At 44.9% G+C, this 20864-nt stretch overlaps 1 long non-coding RNA gene across 2 annotated transcripts in view; it reads right to left on the bottom strand.

The window, feature by feature from the left end:
* The window catches only part of LOC130274455 (uncharacterized), a 136016-nt gene extending 116238 nt beyond the window's left edge, over window positions 1-19778 (bottom strand). For both annotated transcript variants that reach the window (XR_008844392.1, XR_008844391.1), the window contains exon 1: window positions 19397-19778. This is a non-coding gene — a long non-coding RNA (uncharacterized LOC130274455). The remainder of the gene's footprint in view (window positions 1-19396) is intronic.
* Between the last annotated feature and the right edge of the window lie 1086 nt (window positions 19779-20864).

The following is a 20864-nucleotide window of genomic DNA, read 5'->3' on the forward strand; positions in this document are numbered from 1 at the left end:
TTCTTTGGCCACCTGTCTCTCATTTAGAATTTTTGCTGTTTTTATTACATTTTTACAGATTTTATTAAGCTCTTTGTACTGTTTAAATGTTATATGTCAGATTTGTACTTTTTGAAAGCTATTTTTTAGTTGTTTATTGCTCTTTTAACATCATTTGTCAGACATGTAGGATTTAGTTTTAATCGTTTATATTTGTTCCCCGTTGGTATATATTTAGCTGTATAAATGGCCCCGAAGTACCTACCAAAGTCGTCTGTGAATGTGCCCAGGCGTACTCCTGTGGTTGAGGAGGTTTGGCCTAATCAGCGGGCACCAACTGGAGTGCCTCGGCCTACTCCCGTAGAGGAGGTTTGGCCAGCCCAACAGGCACCAACTGCTGTTCCCCAGTGGCGCAAGCTGCTGCAGTGCAGTGAGTCTACTTTGTCACGGGTGAACTGGAACACTTGAGTGAGTCCATTAGAAGGGGCACAATCCCGTGGACCCCGTTACATGTCCCAGCCTCAGAAACAGTCTGACCGGCGAGGCTGGGATGGTAAGTTCACCAGTCAAAGAAGTCTACCAGGGGCAATTTTGCTAATTGTCACTAACTTTCTTTGTGAAGTACTTTTGTTCTCCACAGGTTATGTAACGTTTAAGAAGGAGTGCCTGATGAACTTGTTAAGAAGTTTATTTGTAACCATTTGCGTAAATGTACGTGCCCGGCTTCTAGTCGTGATTCTTTACTAAAAACTCAAAAATGTACCAGGACTGTGGAGCGGTACAATAAAAATATGTATATACCGTCAGAGTAATATATTTTTGCTCATTATCTTTGCACAAGTAAATACTTACTGTATGTTAGTGTACTATAATGGATGTGGTGTGCTGTAATAAAATGTGTATAATATGTTTTGTATGGAAATGTTTAAATGTACAGTGTCTAATTCATGGCAATTTACATGGGAGGTATCCTTACCTAGTCAGGAGAAGCGTAGCCACTACCTCACTGCCATGACAAATTCCCACAAGGTACAAAGATTAGCTCACAATATAATGTGTAAAGTTATGTACCACACATAGTTAGTCCAAGGTCTCTGAGTCACTGGTCACCTCCGTGGGCCCTGGCTGGACTGTATAGACTTTACCATCTGTCACTCAGTAAAGCTACCTTTGTCCGAAACTTGGTGTCGGAGTCATTATTGCCCCCATGCCTAGCCCAGGATTCAGTGGTATACCATCGGGTGGTATCGAGGATAAACCACGCCCTGGCGTCACGAATACAAGGGGTTAATGCCATCTGCCCCTAGGATAATTCCATCTGCCCTGCATTTCACACCCCGTTACCACAGCAACAGACGAGTGCAACCTGTGTAGCTCCACAAGGCTAGAAGCTTCATACTATTAGTTTAACCCCTTAAGGACCAAGCCCATTTTCCCCTTAAGGACCAGGCCAATTTTATTTTTGCATTTTCGCTTTTTCCTCCTCACCTTCTAAAATTCATAACTCTTTTATATTTCCATCTACAGACCCATATAAGGGCTTGTTTTTTGCGTGACCAATTGTACTTTGTAATGAAACCTCTCATTTTACCATAAAATGTACGGCGAACCCCCCAAAAAAATGTTTTAAGGAGGAGATTTAAACGAAAAACAAATATTTTGCACATTTTGGAGGTGTTCGTTTTCACACTGTACAATTTACGGTAAATATGACATGTGTTCTTTATTCTGTGGGTCAATACGATTAAAATGATACCCATGGTTAGATACTTTTATATTTTTGTACCGCTTAAAAAAAATCTAAAACTTTTTGTACAAAATCAGTAATCTAAAATCGCCCTATGACCACCTATAACTTTTTCATTTTTCCGTATATAGGACGGTATGAGGGCTCATTTTTTGCACTGTCATCTGTACTTTTTTTTTAGATACCACATTTGCATATATAAAACTTTTAGATCATTTTTTATAAAAAAATTTTAATAAAATGTGACAAAAAAGCAGCATTTTTTTACTTTTTATTTTTTATTTTTACGTTTACGCCATTCACCATACGGGATCATTAACATTATATTTTGATAGTTCGGACATTTATGCACGTGGTGATATCCAATATGTTTATTTAAAAAAATGTTTACCCTTTTTGGGGGTAAAATGGTAAAAACGGACAATTTTCATTTTTATTGGGGGAGGGGATTTTTCCCTTTTTTTTTTACATTTAAAAAAAAATTTTATTTTTTTTTTTTACACTTTTTAGTTCTCCATAGGGGACTATCTATAGAAATCGTTTGATTGCTAATACTGTGCAGTGCTATGTATAGGACACAGCACTGCTCAGTATTATCGGTAATCTTCTGCTCTGGTCTGCTCGATCTCAGACCAGAGCAGAAGACCCCGGGAGATGGGCGGAAGCAGGTGAGGGGACCTCCGGCCGCCATGCTGGATGATCGGATCGCCGCGGCAGCACTGCGGGAGATCAGATCATCCAATCAAAGTACCGCAATGCCGCAGATACCGTGATCTGTATTGATCACGGCATCTGAGGGGTTAATGGCGAACATCCGCGCGATCGCGGATGTCGGCCATTACGGGCGGGTCCCCGGCTGCTGCTTGCAGCCGGAACCTGTCGTGTATGATGCGAGCACCCTTCCGATGCTCACGGTCATACACAGGAGGTAAATGTACGTCCTGGTGCGGGAAGTCCCGTCAAACCAGGACGTTCATTTACGTCCGTGGTCGTTAAGGGGTTAATGTTGGTGGCTGTTAGCCACCACATGCAGTGCGTCCCATTGCTTACCTTGGCCACACCACACACGGTTCTCCCTCCTCGTTGCAGACTCCTGACTTCCTTCTCTGCATTGTCGCAGGCAGTGACAGTTTCTGGCATACCCCTCAGGGAACGCACACGTGCATGTGCTGGTACTTTATGGATTCATGCACAATTCTGATCCCTGTCCTACTCCAATCGCTGCTGGTCACCACTTTAATGACAGCACTCCTCCCTTTCTGTGGTGCCTGAGCAATATTGTGTTTCTTTACAGCTAAGGTGTCTGACTGCTCTCCTGTGATCCTGACCTAGCCTGTCACCTAACTCTGCCTGATCCCTCTGTACCTGCCTGCTTCTCCAGTGCATGATCCAAATTGTCAACCACACCTCTGTCTGCTGATCAAGCTGGCTCCACCTGGCTGCACCTGAGCTCCTCAACTCTGTTGTTCTAACAGCTCCAGCTCAGCTATACACCTAGTCAGACTCTGTTGAAGCGCTGATACCATTTATTGCATCTGATCACCCCACCTGCCTGTATGCCCAGTGCTTGTCAGTGATCCCAGTTCTGACCCAACAGCTGCCACTTAACAGGGATCACTTTTGTGGCAGCAGCCTGGTGTCTACCCTACAGCTTCTACAACATCCTAGAGCATGATAAATTCCAAAGCCAAACTGGTAAGTCTCACAGCCGTTCGGGCTTTACAATAAGATTGCAAAATGATCTCCTACTGGCTCCTGTGCAGCAATGCATTACACTATGTTACCGTTGTGAGTTTCAGCAGTGATGCATACAGCATTGCCAATTTCTTCCAAGCAGCCGGACACATTCATTAGGCCGGGTGTTCTGCGCTTAGTGTACCGGTGCAGGGACTCTTGCCTTGATAGGAGTTACCAGCTCCTGTACATCATTTTCATGCCATCCTATGCACCAGCTACTTACCTCCGGACGACAATCATTCATTGCTGCTTCTGATTGGGAATTGAGTGTCACAAAGTATGCAGAGGATGCCTTGCCACTCACTACCTACAGCAGCAAGGACACATGTCTACGAAAGAAGTCCCTGCTCCTGTATGCAATTCGCCTAAAATGAATTTAAAAAAAAATCTAATTCATACAAAATTGAATTGTTTGGGAAATTTATACTAAAATCAGTTTGTGCTGAACTGATTTGCCAACTGTATGTAATGCCCCACGGGTGTGGACCCACTGTGCCACAAGTGGCAGCTGGCAAGGCAGGCAGAATGGAGCAAACTGACAGTAAAGATAGTGCCAGAAACAGCAAAGCTGATAAAGGTGTTTATTAACAGAGCAGGTTCTGTGACAACAGGTAGCCAAGATGGCTACAAGTGCAGGCTGGCACACAGAAAGGAATCATGGAGAACGCAGTCAAAGTTCATACGCATGAAATGCAAGTCAGAGTCCAAGGGATAAGGCAAAGTCCAGAAAACAGGCAGGATCAACAACACAGAATAAGCAGGCAGATAGAGACCTTCAGTTCATGAATACACAACCTTGCTACGGCATCAGGCAACAGGTGTGGCTGACTTATATAGGGAAAGCCAGGCAGAGATTGGAGGAGGATCTAATGGATAGTGCACGGTGGCTCTTTAAAACTAAGCCACAGCTCATGCATGGCCCCTAGTGGACAGAGCGGAAACTGCAGCAAGTGACACATCAGAGAAGGAAGACCAGGAAATGCAGCAGACACATGGCACAGAGAATGTCGCCCAATGCTGGTAAGAACCAGAACACATCATACGCTGGTGGTTGTTAACAACCAGCGTTACACTCTAGTGGCAAGTGGAGAATATTTTTGGCATTTTTTACCTTTTTACTGAGAATTCTGCAGCTTAGTTGTGCCAAATGTATTCCCTTTTTCTATTTTTGAATTTTCCCTTAAATTTTACATTTAACTTAATATAAATTGCAGACATACCTAATCAATATCACCTCCACAATCATGTCGTACAGTAATAAGCATTAACACCAGCGCATATCCCAGTAATCACAAAACCGCGGCGGTGGCCATGTTGAACTCCATCGTCTCATTTAATTACATCTACGGATTTCCGTCTCTACATGCAGCTAGGCGCTGAGCACGTCTTGCACAAGACCGGTTTTATTTATTACGGCTCAGAGGAATTCATTTTTTTAAATTAATTTATAGAATAATTACCGCCGTCATCTGAATGGAATATGGAGGAATCGGTCACATGGAAAAAATTTTATTTGTTTTATGTAAATGGGATGCAAAAAAAAATGTTTAAATACAATACAACAGACTGAAAGGAATAATAATAGGAACAATATCCTGGTATTCTGCAATGTTTTTCAACCTGTGGCCCTACGACTGTTGCAAAACAACAACTCTCAGCATGCCCAGACAGCCTTTGGCATGACATGATCATTTTTTATGAAAAAAATGTCTGCTATATGAAGTGACCAAAAATCTGCAATACATTTTAATAGCTCTGATATTTCTATGCCATAGAACAGCATTGATCAGTGTTATCGGTGCTCCATTAGTACAGGCTGTTGAGGCTGTCTGCAGCAAGGTAGTGCAGATCAGATGGGATGTAGGCAGGTAGGAACCCTCCATCCATCCTCTAGGCTCATTGGGACACGATTTTGCTGCGGTGGTCCTGATCAGCTCCCTGAGCTAGCCGGGAATACAATTTGCACGTTTTAGATGCTGAGATCAACTTTAATTGCAGCATCTAAAGGGATAATTCCAGAAATCAGCCTGAGTCCTGGCTGCTGATGACAACTGGGATCCACCAGGTATAAAGCGCACTGAGCACAATTCATACTACGGGAGAGGGCGCAGGATGTAGGTGTATGTCCTGTGTCCTCCAAAGGGTTAACAATAAAAGCTGGAATTGCATTGGTTGCTATGGGCAACTGCTCCACTGCATTCATCTGCACAAGGTTTGATAAACCCCCCCCCCCCCCCCTCACCACCACCACACCTCCAAACCTGTAGGGCAGGGCTGTCTTAAATATGGGGCAAAAGGGACAGCTGCCCTGGACTCTGTCATTCCTGGGGGCCCAAAGCAGCTAGCCCTTTAGCCCCACGCTAAAGGAGCTAGCCGCCACCGGTTCAGGCAGGACCGGCCCTGCCACTGCGCTGCGGCCGAGGGCGGACTGAAACGTTGGGCACTCAGGCAGTGCCTGAGGGCCCGGGTTTTAGGGGGCCCTCCGCTGCTGCCAGCGCACCCCCACTCCCGGCCCCGTCACCATTTTTATTTTTAATAAAATGAATGTGGCTGGGGCCACCCTTAAAAGCTTCCCTCCCCACCGTGAGGTCCCCTTTACTAGTGATGCTGAAGGGTATCTCTTGCTCCGGGCCGCTCCCCTGGTTCCAAGTGAAGCAATCCGGGGCAGGGACGCTGCCGCTTTAAGAGCAGCAAAAAATTGCTTGCCCAGGGTCCATTCAAAATTAAAGACAGCCCTGCTGTAAGGTCCTGATACAGCACTAGTATCGATAATAACTCGGGACAAACTAGAAATCAGGGACATGTTCATCATTTGGGCGATCAGCAGATATAATAACTGTATCTAGAAGTCATTTCTTAGGCTTTCATAAGTTGCATGTAAATTGGTTCCCAGCGATGTGTTATTGGTAATTTGTTCCCGATGCCGTCAGACGTCACAAATAGAACAATCATCATCTGCAGGAAGAACGTTTATTCCGAAGAATATTATAATTTCTGCAAAATAACACCGAAAAACTGCCAAAAAAACTAGAATTTAAAAAAAAGGAAAAAGACGACAACTTAATGTCACTTTAATGAGGAGATTAGGATATACAATGTGTACTGAAAGAAATAGCTATGATGATCAGTGTGATCGCTGCGCTAATCTACGCGGTGCGGCTAGTGGAGATAGTCATTAGGTAGAATGACGGTCGGCTTGCTCATGGCGGTAACACCTGCGCTCAGACATCTATTACATCCGCCCTACATTCAGCACCGAGAGACGATTGTGAGCGACATTCAATATGAAGAGATGGTAGAAGCCATAAAACCTGTATAAAAGAGGGAACAGCTGGAGATGGCTCCAGATAACAATATCGGGAAGGGCCTGAAAGTGTTGTTTATCTGTGTGGTGAGATCGCATGACGGGCACATTGGCATGGTTTTCAGATGGCAGCTAAAACAGTTTGATGACAAAAAAGCCGTGTAGTATTGTGGGTAATAGCTGTTATATGGCGCCAACATCCGCCATGACTTTGCAAGTCAGAGGAATCGCATTGAGGCCTCAGATTTCAGCATTTCTTAAAGGGGTACTACGCTGCTAGACATCTTATCCCCTATTCAAAGGAAGGGGGATAAAATGTCTGATCATGGGGGTCCGGCCACTGGGACCATGATCTCCACGCAGCACCCATAGCCCCCTCCATTCGTGTCTATGGGAGGGGGGTGTGATGGACATCACGCCCCCTCCCACAGACATGAATGTAGGGGGCGTGGCCTGACATCAAGAGGGGGCATGCCATGACGTCACGACCACTGCTGCCAGAACCCAGTGTTTGTTCAGAACGCCAGTTGCTCTGTGGAGATCGTGGGGTCCCAGCAGCCGCTGGGACCCTGTTGATCAGACATCTTATCCCCTATCCTTTGGACAGGGGATAAGATGTCTAGCAGCGGAGTACCCCTTTAAGGACATCATGCCTAGATAAATTATTTATTCTCCTTATTTCCTTTACACTTTACTTGCAGCCTGTTGGGTACTATGCCTCACAGTCATTGCCAGGTGGTTGCACCATAAAACCCATAGAGACTATACAGTGTAGGACTCCAATCTCAAGCCCCAGACTTTCTACACCCTGTCCCAAATTATTATGAAAATTATTTTTAAGTGTCACAAAGATTAAATATTTAGTTTTTCAGTTTAACTCATGGATACATTTTGTCTCTTTTGATCACTGAAAACAATCTCGGACACCTGTGATAATTAGATTGCCAGGTGAGCCTAATTTAAGGAAAAACTACTAAAGGTGGGTGTTCCACATTATTAAGCAGACACCATTTTCAAGGATCTCTCTGCTGCCAAATAGTTCAATGCCTTGGACGATGTATGAAAACATTAGATTTTTCATGAAAACTTAAGCGTGATCATCGCACTATTAAGAGATTTGTGGCCAATTCAGAGCACAGACGGGTTCGTGCAGATAAAGGCCCATTGAGGTAGATTTCTGCCAGATCCATGCATCAGAGAGCAGCTGCTAAAATTCCATTACATAGCAGCAAACAGATATTTGAAGCTGCTGGTGCCTCTGGAGTCCCATGGACATCAAGGTGTAGAGTCCTCCAGAGTCTTGCAACTGTGCATAAACCTTCTATTCGGCCACCACTAACCAATGCTCACAAGTAGAAATGGCTGCATTGGACAGAAAAATAGATGGAGACTAATTTTCAAACAGTCCTGTTCAATGATGAGTGTCATGCAACCCTGGATGGTCCAAATGGATGGAGTAGTGGATGGTTGGTGGATGGCCACCCTGTTCCAACAAAGCTGCGATATCAACAAGGCGGTGGTGGAGTCATGTTTTGGGGCAGAATCATAGGAAGAGAGCTGGTCGGTCCCTTTAGGGTCTCCGAAGTTGTAAAGATGACCTCTGCAAAGTATGTGGAGTTTCTGACTGGCCACTTTCTACCCTGATACAGAAGGAATAACTATGCTTTCCGTAATAAAATCCTCTTCATGCATGACAATGCACCATCTCATGCTGCATAGAATACCTCTGCCTCAATGGCTGCTATGGGGATAAAAGGAGAAAAAGTCATGGTGTGGCCTCCATCCTCCCCTGACCTCAATCCTATTGAGAATCTTTGAAGCATCCTCAAGCAAAAGATCTATGAGGGATGGAGGCAGTTTACATCCAAACAGCAGCTCTGGGAGGCTATTCTGACATCTTGCAAACAAATTCAATCAGAAACTGTCCAAAAACTCACAAGTTCAATGGATGCAAGACTTGTGAAGCTGCTAGCAAATAAGGGGTCCCATGTTAAAATGTATTGTTACCTGTTAAAATGTTTAAAAAGTTACAATGTTGTTAAAAGTTTCTTTACAACCTATATAGTGTTTTGAAACTTACTGTGCGTAATAATTTGGAACAGTGCATTGTACATTTCTTATGTTTAAAAAAAATACTGTTATCATTAGGAGGTTTGTTCAATAAAAATGTAATTGTACTCTTAATAGTTGATAACATGAGAATTATGCTGACTGTTATTTACATCAATTATTTAGGTAATTGAGAAAAATATAATTTGCTTAATATTTTGGAACAGGTTGTGTGTAACTCCAGTAGCATAGTGCACCAAGGAAGCAGAGTAGCATTCCACCTATACATTTTGCAATCACTACAACCAAATATATGTGCCCCGGCAGATCAGCCATATTTCCCTCCTTACTATCTTGTATCTGTCTGTATTACAATTGGCTGCAGCAGGAGCCTCCCCCCGCCCCTGTCTACACTTGGACAAATAGATTGTTAAGCCTCGCCTCTTGACTAAGCCCTATATATCAGCTCTTCTCCTGAAGAAAATTAAACAGATCATCAGATTATATGCACCGTCATGAAAGAAAAACTTTGTTGTAGAGATAAATAAAAAGTCTTCATTGGTCAGGGTATAAGTGTTCAGACCCTTACGGATCAAAGGAACGAGCCAGTAAAGTAGTGCACCTTTAGTGCATTCTCTCCAGACTCTGTGCCACGTGACTTGTACGCACTCTGAATATAAGTCTATGGGCCCATCCTGCTCTTATAGACAAAGAGCGGCTGCATGTTTCTCTTGCGACTCATTTTCGTGAATGCTCAGACCCCAACTGATCACAACTTTTGACATATCCCTAGGAAATAAAGAACAGCAAAGATTATTTGGATAGAAACAATAGTTCCCCCACACTCACCGGATTCCTTTCGATATTCTTTATTAAAGCGTTACAAAGCAAACAGACAGGAACTGGATATGCACAGGTATGGCCACCAAACGTTTCACATCATGTGACCCTTCATCAGGGCCTGATTAAGCATCAGATGACGTGAAACGGTCGGTGGCCATACCTGTGAATGTCCATTTCTTGTCAGGTTGCTATGTGAAAGTTAAATGAAGAATATTGAAAGGAATTCAGAGTGTGTGGTGGAGCTATTCTTTCTATACGGACTGGCTGCCTTTTGCTACTTGCTTACCAAGCACCGCCAGCTGCTACTAGTGTCCATCCACAGAGGTTATACATATGTAGGGAAGGTGCCGACTTAAGCCTTATGCCAATGTTTCCCAACCAGTGTGTCTCCAGCTGTTGCAAAACTACTTCCCAGCATGCCTGGACAGCCAAAGGCGTTCTTGAAGACACAACAGGACTACGAGATGTCACTTTTTTATCCTTTCTCTTTAAATGCCCGTCTTCTCGGACGCTGTATTCTTCAAAGAGAAATCCTCATTAACAGCTCTTTAATACGGTGCCAACGTTGTTGGCACTTTATGATGAAGAGCATCAGAGGCATTTTAGAAAAATCAATGCCGACGCGTGAAGCTAAAGACGGATCATTTAAGCTCTTGTTAACATCCATGAGACAAGGGATTTGCTCCAACCCCAGATAACAATAAGATAATTTGTAAGTCAAGAGCTCAATCAATACCTTTCAAGGTTTTTGGAAATGAGAGATGGGAATGATAACATCTCCGAACAACACAATATCCTTGACTCTCCAGACCGAGGCCTTCACCACCCACCGAGGCCTTAACCTCCCACCGAGCGCTAAGAATCAAGGTCATCAAGATGAGTTCTGGTCAGGATAATAATCTAGTATTTTTTTATCGCCTTTTATGACTAAATCCTTTCTATTTCCGAATCTTCAGGGTCTTAAAGGGGTACTCCGTTGCCTTCTTCAAAGGATAGGGGAAAATATGTCTGATTGTGTGGGTCTGGCCGCTGGGACACCCGCGATCTCTGTGCAGACAGCCGTCATACTGAATATTATGTTCAGAATGCTGGGTCCAGGTGGCCGTGGTCGTGAAGTCACGCCACGCCCCCTCCATTCATGTCTATGGGAGGGGGCGTGACAGCTTACTGAAGCGTATGCACTGACTGGTGTCTGGTAGCGTCCCCGACAGTACAGGGAGGTATTACATGTTCTGTACTCTTTACCTGCACCAGGGTTAGCTGCTCCTTTGGGCACCAGGTGAGGGCGGCTCCATGTTACTTTTTTAGGACACTGTGTACTGTACGGGACCCTGAAGAAGCTCCTGTCCTCTACATAGACAGTGATTACAGCTCCCAGCAGATCTTTCTTACTTTTATATATAAGGATTTGCTTCATCTCTATTAGTTATCTACTTATTTTTCTTTAATCCTCACTTTTTCCTACTTTTGGATGACATTTTGGAGCTTCAGAACCAATTACCAGGTTTCCATAGAGTTTTGGTCTCAACATACAATGGATTTAACATACAATGGTCGTTCTGGAACCAATTAATATTGGAATTTGAGGAACCCTTGTACTGGATGGAGGAGCTGTAAAAGTGGATATAGAGTTTTGTTCTTGGTGCCGGTGAGGAGTGAGTTGTTTTTAACCACTCATGGTTTCTAAAGACAACAATTGGGTTGTATTCCTAAGTAGGCCGGAGCCTTTTTGCCTTGCGGTTGACGGGTGAGGCTGAAGTGGAGAACACTTAGGGGGAGATTTATCAAAACCTGTGCAGAGGAAAAGTTGCCCAGTTGCCCATAGCAACCAATCAGATCGCTCCTTTCATTTTGCTGAGGCCTTGTTAAAAATGAAAGAAGAAACCTGATTGGTTGCTATGGGCAACTCAGCAACTTTTCCTCTGGACAGGTTTTCAGAAATCTTCCCCTTAGTGATTGAATTGTTACATACTGTACTCAATCATGATGAATAGGTGGACAAAAGTATTGGGACACCTATTGAAACTTTTTTTTATAGGACATCCCACTTTAAAGGGGTACTCCGGTGGAAAACTTTATTTTTTTTTATTTTTTTTTAAATCAACTGATTTGTAAATTACTTCTATTAAAAATTCTTAATCCTTCCGGTACTTATTAGCGGCTGTATACTGCAGAGGAAATTCTTTTCTTTTGGGATTTCTTTTCTGACACGACCACAGTGCTCTCTGCTGACACCTCTGTCCATGTCAGGAACTGTCCAGAGCAGGAGAAAATCCCCATAGCAAACCTCTCCTGCTCTGGACAGTTCCTAAAAATGGAAAAGAGGTGTCAGCAGAGAGGTCGTGACAGAAAAGAAATCCCAAAAGAAAAGAATTTCCTCTGTAGTATACAGCTGGTAATAAGTACTGGATAGATGAAGAATTTTTAAATAAAAGTAATTTACAAATCTGTTACATTTTCTGGCACCAGTTGATTTAAAACAAAAAACAAAACAAAAAAAGCTTTCCACCGGAGTACCCCTTTGAATCGAAAGACGTTAATATGGAGATGATTCTCCCTTTGTCGGTATAATGGACATCTGCCGAAAATCCGCTGTGTGTTGAAGTCAATTGGACTCTGCTGCAGCCGAATTTCCAAGCTGAATATTTCGGAGGAATTCCGCCACATGAACATGTCCTAAAGATGACTGCATTGGTCGGGGCGGATCCGCCCCGACCAATGCAGTCAACTTTAGGACATGTTCATGTGGCGGAATTCCTCCGAAATATTAAGCTTGGAAATTCATGGCAATGGGACTGATCGAAATGCCTAAGAGCCAGGTCTCCATTTTGTGTATTTCGCACTTTCTTCTAGTTGATGTCATTATCCATTGTCTGCAGTAGAAACTTTTTCGCTTCAGTACGTGACCTGGCGGGTGACTGATACGGCTCGTGTCATCGTCTCAGTGTGTAATCCATCAGCGCGCTCGGAACAAGTCCTTTTCTTTTCGAGCCATCAGACGGCGAACGCTTTGGACGGATGATTGACAGCTCTTTGGGTGACTTTCTCTCGCTATCTACTTCTGGGTCACCACATTGCCCTCCCTTTTGTCATGCAGCCCATGAAATTGCCGTAGCAAATCCTGACATCCAATGTTATTCAGTCGCCTGGGATGACAGCCCGCGACAATGTTTCCGTAAGTGCCCGGGCCCTTTCCTGCCACCGCCGGATCTGTGTATTAATGATTACAGCGGATGCTCTTTTTATAGGCTTTGCAGAGATTGCACCTTGAAGATGGCGATTTCAATGGCAGCTCGGGGATTAAGGTGTCTGGCGAGTCACTTTTTTTTTTTTGGAGATCATCGTCTATCACATCAAATATTCCGTCTGCCTTTTTTTTTTAGATAATTCTAAACTGTCGGGAAATGCTACCGTGTGGATGACTAAAAAGAGGATAAAGTGATAGAAGAATAAGAGATGCACTAAAAGTCATGAAGAAAAAATTATATATGTGTGTGTGTGTGTAAATATATATATATATATATATATATATGTGTGTGTGTGTGTGTGTGTGTGTGAATATATATATATATATATATATATATATATATATATATGTCAAGGCTAATTATTATTAGCCTGTATTTGTGGGAGGGGCGGGGATTTCGCTATAAGAACTCGCGGCAGCTCCTGTGCGTGACGCCGCGGGTTCTTCACGTTACTGCAGATCAGCTGACTCTCCGGGTCAGCTGACCGGAAGCAGCTTCAAGCGGCGACACGTGGGTAAGTGGCCGGGGCTGGCTGGGGTAGCGGCGTTCAGCGCAGCCCTTACTCCGGAGGTAAGCCGGAGTTCGGAGGGTACCCTGGCCAGCCCGGCCCCAATTTCATATAATATAGGGACATGCATCCCACGTTGTGTTCTCCAGGTGCCCCCCGTTCTCCAGGTGCCCCCATGCTCGGTGTGCGCTCCCGGGTTCAGCAAGCCTGCCCCGGCAGGCCACAGTGAGTCAGCGCCGGCAGCCTGACTTCTGACAGGGACACGCCGGCAGTCCCATGGGGAGACTTCGCTCCCCCACGAGCCGGTGGTGTTGGGGGGGGGGGGGGGGGGTTTCACATCAGCGCTCACTTGCTGGGCGAGCACTGACCCGGGCCATATGATGTAGATACTGCGTGTGGCCAGTTTTAAACTGTATTAACTGTATGTGGCCATGTCTTAGTACATGTGAGGCTGTGGTTGCTGTTCAATACGCTCCTCCCTTCGGGCTTGCCGTGCCTCATGCTAAAAAAAATAAAATAAAAAATAAAATTTGTTTAATCCAAAACAGGTGAATTCTGATGATTTCGCTGTGGAGATAGGTTCATGTTATTGTTGCCAGTTATTTCCACGCCGTAGCATCAATACTGTACACACGCTCGCAGCATGTACACACGCTCGTGGGTTTTTACGGTACACACGCTTGCAGCGTGTACGCACGCCCCTAGTGTCTATACTGTGTGTTCATAATATCTTCATTGTGCGCACGCTGGTAGCGTTTATGTTGTGCACATGCTTGCGGCGTGTACATGCTTGTAGTATCTTTACTGTTCACACGCTGGTAGCATTTATACTGTACACACGCTCGCAGCTTGTACACACACTTGTAGCATCTACACTGTACATGCTTTCAGCATATACACACGCTCGTAGTATCTATACTGTTCACACGCTGGTAGCATTTATACTGTACATACGCACGCAGCATGTACACACGCTCGTAGTATCTATACTATACATACGCTGGTAGCATTTATACTTGTGGTGTCCCAGTACAGGTACATTGTTCAAGGTATTGTAGGCCCTGTCAGATTGAGACCTCCAGTGTCCTGGGGGCTCCAATGCAGGGACTCCAATGTGTATTTGTACTGTTATAACTTAATAATCTGTTATTAGGTGTCTGTAGCTTTAAGTATGACCTAAAACTCCTAGTCCAGCCGTAAGAGCCAAGCATATATGCAATATCAAGTCCAGGCACTGCAAGCTGTGTGGTCCTCTAGAGACTGTCTGTTAAACCTTTGGGAGACTTTGGTTGAGTGCTGTGGAGATTGTACCACCTATCTTCAAGTTAGTAAAGCCTCCGTTAAACTGCAACCTAGTGTGGAGTCAATTCTTTCCTTGCTAGCCTGTGGGGAGACGGAGTTCCCCGGACCTGTAGTACCCTGGGAGATACCAAGACTATAGTGGCGTCACGTGACATTAAGGGTTAATACCATCCGACCCTGGGTTCATAATCCCCCCAAGAACCAAGTAGCTAACCCCAACGTAGCGGTGGCTGCGGACCTCACCCGTGGCCACCACATCGTTTTTTGGCGTCACGAAAAGGATTTGGGTGTACGCCTTAACTATTCAGCCACTAAATCAAGTCCTTCCCCCAAGTCTGAACTGTGTACGCGACTGTGTTATTGAAAGAAATGTATCCACCGCGGCGCAAATATAAGTGGTGGGGAAGGTAAAGTTTATTGCATGATCAGTCACGAGAACAGTCTACTAAAGTCAAAGAACCGCCATGTGTAAAGGAAAGACAGAAATGATGCTTCACGCCAAAAACTTCCCGGTACCTGAAAGAGTTAAAGATCCTCTGGAAAAGAGCGCCAAGGACTCCCGCCAAAGTCTTCGCCCCGCCCCTAGGCAAGGAAATAGTGTGGTTGTGTCCAGAGCCAAGTGGAACGGAAGAAGTCCAGCCCCTGTTGCCAAGGGGGTGGATGAAGAGGATACGCTGCTGTGCAACTGCCGGTCCCAGGCGCAGCCGATGACGCACTTCCGGCTGGCGGACATTTTGGTGAAGACCTTCATAAAAGGGGAGACACACAGCGGCCTCTTCAGTCTGCAGGAAGTACTACAGAAGAGAGCAAAGATGGCGGAGACCAAGAGCGACATGTGTGCCGAGAGTTTCAAGATGGAGTCCGAGGGTCGGAAGATTGCCGCGGCGGCATCGGAGATGTTCCGGGAGCTGGCGGAGAAGTAGCAGCGACTGTCCCTCGGGGCCGACGAGGCCTACTGCCAAGTGCCGTTGCCGGAGGATGAGTGGGTCGCAACGCCGTCCGGGAGTTCCAGAGACCCGTCGCCTGTGAGGTTGTTGCCCCATCACTGCACCTGGGGCTCGTGGGCAGAAATCCCGAAGGAATTGGACGTGAGTACCCCAGCGGAAGCTGATTTCTCCACTCCCTCTTTCTAATAGCCCCGAAGCCAGCCCCGAGGCAAAGGTCCCGCCACCTCCACAGGCCGCGGCCGTCCAAGACCAGTCAGCCCCTCAGTCGGCCGAGTGCTCGCCATCATCCCCCCCCTCCCTAGATGGTTGTTCGGGGACGAGCCGGCCTTCATCAAATACCTGTGGGACAATATCCTCCCGTTGCCCGGGAAGTCCCTACCTCCCATCCCTCCGGCCCAGTCATAAAAAGCCCAAAGAGACGACGAAGTGGCTGCCATACTAGAGCAGATGAGGGCAGAGAAGCTAGAGCGCTATGGGCCGAAGCGGCTATCGTATGAAGAGAGGGAATGGCAGCAACAGGACACCAAACGGTTGGAGGTATATTATATTTGGAGGTTTGAGCAACCCAAAGAAGGTGAGCCCCCCCTTGAGCGCAGGAGAGCTACAGTCATCAAGTCACCATGGACTGTCACCATGGAGGCACCCTCTTTGTGAACCGGAGGGCGGTGCAAAGACACTATCTGCCTCCTGAAAAGCACTCTCTAAAACCTGGGGAAATCGTTGAGTACACCCCTGTGAGGAGCCTGAGAGGGGAATGGGCTGCAGCAATCACCAGGCCCAGCCGTCCTACTCAGATTCCCTTTGCCTATTTCCCCTCAGAAGATTGGGACTCTGATCCCTTTGGACTTTTTACTCCAAATGTCAAGGAGATCGTCATCCAAGAGGACTACCCTGACACTTCTGCAGCAATTATCCAGTTTAAAGAGACAACGCTCTCAAAGACGGCACACTCAAAGACGGCGCACTCAAAGACGGCGCACTCATAGGCGGCGCACTCAAAGACAGCGCACCTAACTCATCCCCAGTGCACCGATGTACCCGGGCCTACACCACCGGAGGGCCGGCCCCCAACATGGGTACCCACGAAAGTGCCATGGCCCCCTCCTGCAGTGGTGGAGGTTTGGCCCGAAGAGCCGGCACCAACTGATCATCCTTCTGTGGCACAAGCTGCTGCCGTCCAGGTGGTAGTGAATGTCCAACCTACCATCTCAAATTCTACCCTGTCCTATGTATCCTGGGATACCCACGTCGACCCCTTGCAGGGGGCCCAATCCCGAAACCCTCGCTTCATTAGTCAGCCGAGGGCTCCTCCTAGTAGGTGGGATTGGAAAGAAAGAGGACATCCCGTTCCTGCTGCATTAAAAAGAAAGAAGAATAAGGCACCAGAGTGAGGCAATCTGAAAATTTTTGTTACTTATAGTCGTAGGACTAACTGTGTTTTGTTCCAGGTTCAGCAACGGTTTAAGTCCAGTGCCTGACACATGGTGTCAAGAAGAGTTTACAGAGAGGAAACAGGAATCATAAGTTTTGTGCCCGGCCTAGTCGAGAGACTCCCGTATTGGAGATTTTTGTGTGAGGACTATTGAACTCCTTCATAAAACTTCTTAATGACATTTTCAAGTTTATTTCAAATCTAGTAAACTTAGGTGGTTGAATCTTTCCAGTGTCTGCTCCATATTTGTAAGACCTCTAACCTTCAGTAGATCTTGTACACATTAATTGTACACCAAGTAGTATTATGGTATAGAATGTCCCACAGGTAAAAATGTATATAGTGTTATACCCGAATAGGTACCAGGTATCAAGGTATAGGGTAATATGTATAAAATTACTGTGCTACAAAGTCCAAGCACAAAATCCTGTGTGGTGGTTGGTTGTTTCCTATTGGGGTTTATCCAGACACAGTCAGGAGTTACTTACACTACCCCCATCGCCGACTTCACGTGTAAATAGAGATGGTGTTGCATAGATCCACACGTTCTAATTTTGGACAACCCCCAGCAAGATATAGGGATTAGTCTAAAAACATGTACATAAACATATGTAGATAAACTACATACACATAAGTCAGTATACACCTCAAGTATACTTCATTGATAATTCACTACAAGGGTATCTAATGGGTAAACCATTATCAGCTCAAAGCCTCTTAACCCTGTTTGTGCTCAGGAACCTACCTGGCCAGTAAGTATCCTGTCCCTAATCTAAGCACTACAGTAAAGAAAAAGGGTTATATAAAAATGTCTAGCTTTTTATTACATGTATACATAAAAATGTCTAGAATAAAATAAAATGTGTTCTGGGGAGAAGTGCTTGATTGCCAAAGGGCCCCAGTAGCCAAGACATTGAGTAGGGAGCCTCCGGCAGCCCAATCCGCACCTATTAGAGAAATGTATCTAATGTTACATAATATAAGGTGATATAATGTACAGTAAAGTTATATAAGTCTGTATATTCAGATACCAAATTGTCTAGTTAGACATGTCAATTGTGTATAGTGTAACATATGCATAGTCCACTTTTAGAAAGTACATAGAAAGGTCCTTACAAATGTATATACATGGGTACAGGTTATAAATAGTAAAATAGCTAAATCTTATTAATAAGAACCCTTCAATACTCTGGATAATCAGTCTACTAAACCAGTCTGTTAGTATGATTAAATAAATGCTATCCCATTTACACCTACTTATAATACAGGTGACATAGCAAAGCATATAATGACAATAATATCTTAGTTCTAACTAGTGTTGCTCGCGAATATTCGCAATTCGAATTTTATTTGCGAATATCGCATATTCGCGAATTCGCGAATATTCGCGAATTCGCGAATATAGCGCTATATATTCGTAATGACGAATATTCGTTTTTTTTTTTTTTTTTTTTTTTTCACAGTACACATCACAGTGATCATCCCTCTCTGCTTCCAGCTTGTGTGGTGTAAAGAAGGCTCTAATACTACTGTGTGAGACTGGCGTGCAAATTTTCGCATATGCGAACATTTGCATATGATAATTTTCGCATATGCGAATTTTAGCTTATGTCAATTTTTGTATATGCAAATTTTCACATATGTTAATTTTCGCACACGAGAATATTCGAATATGGCCTATGCCGCTCAACACTAGTTAGAACTATAAATATAAATAGTTTATACACATACGTATAGGCTAAAGGTTATGTTAGAGGTCCAACTAAAGAAAAAAAAATCCAGTTTGAAACACTTTGATCAGATATAATAGGTATATATTCTGTCTGGGACCCAAATAACCACGTATCCTACACCAATAATATTTCGTATCCTACCTTTAAAAGCCTTAAATGGACATTTGTGTGTAAAATGCCTCAGAACTTATTATGTGTTTATTTCTCCAAAGCCTGAAATGGACGTTTGTGCATAAAATGCCTCAGGACTTCTTATGGCCCCAAGGCCACTTCGCTCTTCAATCCGACAGTACCTTTATCATCGAGGACGACTTCTGTTTAGTGGTGGGGCTTGTGGGGTCCCAGTACAGGTACATTGTGTTAAGGTATTGTAGGCCCTGTCAGATTGAGACCTCCAGTGTCCTGGGGGCTCCCCTGCAGGGACTCAACCATTTCTAATGTGTATTTGCACTGTTATAACTTAATAATCTGTTATTAGGTGTCTGTAAATTTAAAGGAGTACTCCAATGGAAAACTTTATATGGGCAAACAAAGCATTAAATAAAGTTATATAAATTTCTAATGTACTTGCGCTGTCCAGACTGAAAGGATCCCGGTGTTCTTCTTCTTTCTGCTGCTCACCGGAAGCTCAGTAGTTTTCCTTCATTTGATGACGCTCGACTTCTTATTCCGAGCGCTCCGCCGCCATCTTAGCCCGGTGACTCATACATCCCATGAGTCATCGCGGGCTCTGCCGGCCTCCTAGCCCGGAGTCGGCTACTCCTCCTGCAATTATATATTCATTTATGCTTGTTTGCTGAGCTGCCATAGGCTTAGCTCAGCAAACACCACCAGCCAATCTCCATTATAGACATGCGCATGCGCACATTGTTAACTCCGCTTGCCAATAACTGTCTTAGTTGTGCGCATGAGCACATCGTTCTCCGGCATAATCTGCGCACGCAGCCGTGGCCGAAAGCTCATTGGAGCTTCAGCTGCACGTGAGTAAGGATGTTTTTTTCAAATCTCGTGATATGAAAATGAGAGGGAGCGAAGGGGGCGTACTTTATTAAAATTTAGGAAGTGGGACTAGCAGGAGAGAAGCAGGGGGAGGGCAGGAGCTGGCCGGATATGATGAGTGGGTATTCTGGGAAATGTAGATTTTAACCATGCGCTGCCCAGGCATATAACCCGGAAGTGACCGAAACTTCGGTCGGGCATAGTGCGAAAACGGCTGGGCCATTCCGCGTGATTGTAGGTGCTATGTGAAGGTATGTGAATGGGCTACATTTGGAGATTAGTTTGTTCTTTCTAGGGGGGCATCGGAGTTTTCCTTTCAGTATGTTACCTAGCAACCTCATGCTCAGTCAGGGTATGTGAGAGTGGAGGACTGAGGGCTAGACTAAACTTTTTTGTAAGGTGTTATATTACGTTATTACTTGTATGTAACTTTATTGTAAATCCTAAAGGGGATACAGACAACTCTATGATCCACAGCTGCCTGGCCAATGGGCTTTAGTTTAGCCTTCCCTGATAAGGGGTAGCATTTCCTGTGTAGTGCAGTTCAGAGGTGGAGTTCAGAGGTGGAGTGCAGAAGGGTTCAGAGTTCAGGTGTGGAGAGTAGTGCAGGAGTTCAGAGTGAAGAAACAGCAACTCATATCAGTTCAGAGTACAGAGTGGAGAAATAGCAAGCCTTTACTTTAATCTCAAGCCTTATATAGCGCAGACCTAAAACTCCTAGTGCGGCTGTAAGAGCCAAGCATATATGCAATATCAAGTCCAGGCACTGCAAGCTGTGTGGTCCTCTAGAGACTGTCTGTTAACCCTTTGGGAGACTTTGGTTGAGCGCTGTGGAGATTGTACCACCTATCTTCAAGTTAGTAAAGCCTGTGTTAAACTGCAACCTAGAGTGGAGTCAATTCTTTCCTTGCTAGCCTGTGGGGAGACGGAGTTCCCCGGACCTGTAGTACCCCGGGAGATACCAAGACTACAGTGGCGTTACGTGACATTAAGGGTTAATACCATCCGACCCTGGGTTCATAATCCCCCCCCCCCC

Source organism: Hyla sarda, chromosome 5, assembly GCF_029499605.1.
Source record: "Hyla sarda isolate aHylSar1 chromosome 5, aHylSar1.hap1, whole genome shotgun sequence".
Lineage (NCBI taxonomy): Eukaryota > Metazoa > Chordata > Amphibia > Anura > Hylidae > Hyla > Hyla sarda.